Raw genomic sequence first — 4607 nt, 5'->3', positions numbered from 1 at the left:
TATATCAGTCTACACTCCATTTCACACAGCGGTTCCATTGCCAATTTGAGTTTCACCGCAGTACTGACCAGAATGTTACATACCCTTTCCCAGAATTTTTTCAGATTTTCTTAATGTAATACTGAACTCCTAAGGACGTAATATGGGACTATATAATAAATATGTATCATGTTGTATATGAAAGATCAAGATAGGATAATGAGGACAATCACACAATGGATTGGTCATTAGTTGTATAAAATAATTAGTTTAATTATAAGACTTCTTGTTATACAGTTGACAGAGTGGTGCCAGTATACATTAACTGACTGCCCTGGTGTTCTGTAACTGTAACAAGATCTTTAGTTATTTAGAAATAATTGTGTCATATTTGTTGGTTGTCGTTGTCTCTTCGGGAGTACACTCTGCATGTAATTTACCTGTCTTCTGGGTCATGTGGAGGCTCCGCTGACTCTGTCTTCGTATCTGTATTCCACGACTAGTACCCAGTCTAAAGATACCATGTGTATGTCATAATGGTGTTTGGATAGACCTACGCACTTGGAGAACGTGCAAGATTTTCGGTAAGTCAGACAAACGTCCACCTGTCTTCTCTCCCCTGTTTCATCGTCAGTAAGACGCGCGTCAATCCGATGTCATACGTTGTCTCAATAATGTAATTTTTTGGTTCATTTGTTTAGTAGAGAAATCTTCCAAGAAATATATATTTATAAACTTCACATGTTTGTTCATATACAATGTGCAAAGAGCTACGTACTCGTTCTGGGTCTATCTGGATGTCGTTGTGAAGGGAAGTTTCACGTTTGATGAGATTGACCTAAATGTTCGTATGTATGTCTGACGGTAGACCGGAGAACATCGTCTCGCATGTGGTGTACGAGTTGTATACCATTTTCCTTCCTCCTTATCTTCCAACCATTTGGACGCAGACTTGCATTTCCCCATAATGATGTTTAACAACCGGCGTAAACGGACCTTCGCGCGCTATCAAGCAGTGAGCGCGCGATGTCCTGTTCAGATGACGTCAAATCCAACGGGATGCCATTAATAAACTACAAAGAATCACACTACACACCTACGCAATGATTACATTCAGGCAAACTGTAGAATACAACCTCTTTGGACAATTTATATACGTATTGAAAACAAGCTACAAAATGTAATTTAGGAAAATGCCGTTTAATACTTTTTAATAGCCTTCATTTCGCTAAATTGATTTATCAACTTTTAATACTTTTTAAGACCACGCGGACACCCTGTAGATATCTCAATGTATGGTCCCTAATATGGGAAAAATGATATCCACAAACAATGCATTATTCACTTCTTATAATGCAACATCTCTTTACAACACACTTCATTGTAAAGGGCCACATCTTCCAAACTCTACATCCCACTGGCATTCTTTAAAAATTATGTACTCAACACTCAACCCCAGATAACCTTGTATGTTTCATTATGACATCATCAGGGATGGCCCCAGAGCCACAAAACACGTTATACAACTGTTTCTAAAAGGGTTAGTAACCTCATCATGACTAATCAAGTGACCTTGTTGTCTGTAAGAAGCTACTTTAAGCAGCATAAATTCAATTCAGTCCATTTAATGACATAGCAATGCTAAAATGTATGAGATCATGGTGAGGTCCATTTATATGCTGAATAACAAAGCAGAACATACACTAGATGGCGCTAACACCAAACAAATATATTGTTTTTAAATCTGCACCACAGATGTACTTGCTGATTCTGGCCACAAGATGGCAGTGCAAAACAATGTAATAATCCTTTTGATTTACTACATAATAATACCATATATTGATCCCATATAAAAAACATCACAACCCTTTATTGCATGTGATCAATTATTAATGTGTAGTAGTAACATTCATTATGGATCAAATCCCTCTCCCTTTTTCCCAGAGTCAGAGACATTGTTTGAATCATACTGAGACATTTATTTATGCATGTATGTTTTCCATTTAGACTGAATGCAAATACAGCAAGTACACACCACCAAGCACTAGGGGAATGTAGAGCAAAAGGCAGTGGAGAATTGAAGGTGGAGGCTAAATAGCGGTTTGATGCTCTTCATGGAGAAAATAAATTACCTGAACTATGCTGGTTTTCTAATGGGGCCAATAAATGTTTTCATCTCGCTTAACAAGACACTTATTTCGTCTCTACGCTCAATGCCACATTCTTTTACAAGACAGTAAATCACTTTCGAGACACCTTGGACTGAGAGGGGAGGTCGTGTTGATTAACGGCGCTGAAAACTCCCCCCATAACCACGACTCCCAACATAAGGCACCCATTCATGTGTCACTTCTACTGCAGTGGGATTACACTGACTGCCTCATATCTCCCCCTATAAAACACTTCCTTTCTCCTGCTTAGATTCTACATACTTTACAGATTATACACAGAAGTATGAATATTTATACACAAATACAGGCCCTCCATCCTTCAATTCACCACCTCACCAAACACACACAGCGCTTCTCATGATGCAGTCATTTCATCCATCAGTACAAACCTACACCCATCTGCTTTCAGCAAAGATACTCAACTCGCCCGGGGGCCACTTTTGTAAAATGACAGGATACAAGGGGCTAGATCATAAACAAATATTAAAATGTATTAAAAAAAAAAGCCCTGAAATAACACATTGTGTAATTACACCACATTATATAATAAGTAAACAGCTTGAATGCAATATGTAATACACTTACTTGGACATATTGGATCTTATATTGCAGTTGTTTTTACAAAAGGTGGGAAATGCACTTCCTTTTCATGATAACACATGCTTCATGTAATAACCAACCAAAATACATTTATTCCATCAAAGCATTATTAATACATTCTAGCTGGGAATAGTTTTACATGTTGTGTTCAAGCTGTTTATAACGTAATATGCGGGTGATCAAATAATGAAACGTAACATAATTACATTTTTCAAATCATTACACAATGTGGTTTTGATACAAATTGTGTTCTTCTTTCATTGAAATGCTTTATTTGAAAATTGACAATATTAATTTAGCAGGGTTGACACGAGGCCAAAATTACAAATAAATCCAATATTTTACAAGAATTTAATATTCTTCTGTTAAATATTGGGGCAAGGTAGCTTTTTTTATCCCTTTTTGTATGAATAAAAAAAGTATTTTGATCAATTTAGATGCAAATTTGAGCACTATTGTTCCAAATGTATATTTAAAGTATCATACAATTACAACTGTGAATCGCTTTCTCTATGTTCTGAATTAATAATTGGTCGATGGGGATCCTATGGGGGGCCAGATTTGGTTCGCTAAGTTGAGTATAACAGGTTTACAGTAAAAAATATGCCTTCACAACAGTCCAGTGTCATACGACCAGAAACAAAATAAACAGAGCAAAATAGAATATACAAATAACCAGTTTTGGGGAATCTCATTTCCTCAGACACATCATCAGCAGGGCGACAGTTTGAGGTGGGGGATTCGGGAGGGTTAGACGACGGGGGGGGACAAAGCCATGGTCACAAGTGTTGGAAAAGCTCCTTTTTAATATCACAAACTCTGCGTTATAGGTTTTGGTTACACATGAGAGTTCACAGTTTTCTCCCTTAAGAGGACAGAGGATGGAATAATGGTTGCTTATTGCAAAATCTCACAAGCGCTGCCTTTCGGTTAGCAGTAGCACGAAGTTAACAATGACGGCTAAAGCGGGTCAGGCTCCATCACAGGGGTTATTATGTATGGGAAGTGATGCATAGTATATTATTAAAGGTCATCCAGGGTATGTGTTGTGTGCAGGGTTGCAAAGGGGCAGAACATTTCCGGAAAGTTTCCATGGGAAGTTAAGCTGGGGAATTTTGGAAATATTCGATGCAAAATTAAACAAAAAACATGAAATTTCAAGAGATTAAAAAAAAAAAAAATAAAGTTTTAATTATTTTATTGAACAATTACTTGTTTCATTGAAGAACGAAAACAGGAATGTTGAGTTAAATATAACTCATCTGTGCATGTGATGGAGGAATGCACAGTGCCTGTAGGGGGTGTGGTCTCAATAGCCATGCAGTAAACAGTGTGCTATGGCATGGATATTCAAGTGTACTTGAATGACAACGAAATATTATCGTCGAAAATTTGTGGTTTTATATTTACATACAATGTCAACCTAGGCTAATGTTAGGTGTGACGGATTTTGCAAGTTTTGGTGTTCTTATTGCTCGCGCAATAAAAAACCACAAAGTCAACCCTAATGAGAGAAATTCAAAATGACCACGACTACTCAACATTCGAATAAGATAATCCTCACCGAACTTACACTCGGGACATGAACGAAGAGCGGCGACAAGGGGGCTGTCCTGTTTCCCCGGTTCTGAAGTCATCCACAGCTGGAATTTTGCTTCGCGGCAGATTGCGGCGAACGCGACGGGAGTGTGTTGATGCCAACGTTTAAGGCCCTTAAAAGTTTCTACCTTTGAAATTGCCCCTTAAATACCCTTATTTGACCCTTAAAAGAGATTTAAACTTTTCAACCACGAGAAGTATCCCTTGACATTTATATCAACCCCTTTATATAAAATACGATATTAGAACTGAATTTTG

The sequence above is a fragment of the Notothenia coriiceps genome, unplaced genomic scaffold (genome assembly GCF_000735185.1).
Source record: "Notothenia coriiceps isolate Sejong01 unplaced genomic scaffold, NC01 NC01_scaffold00037250, whole genome shotgun sequence".
NCBI classification, from domain to species: domain Eukaryota; kingdom Metazoa; phylum Chordata; class Actinopteri; order Perciformes; family Nototheniidae; genus Notothenia; species Notothenia coriiceps.
Note: the sequence above shows the minus strand (reverse complement) of the source record.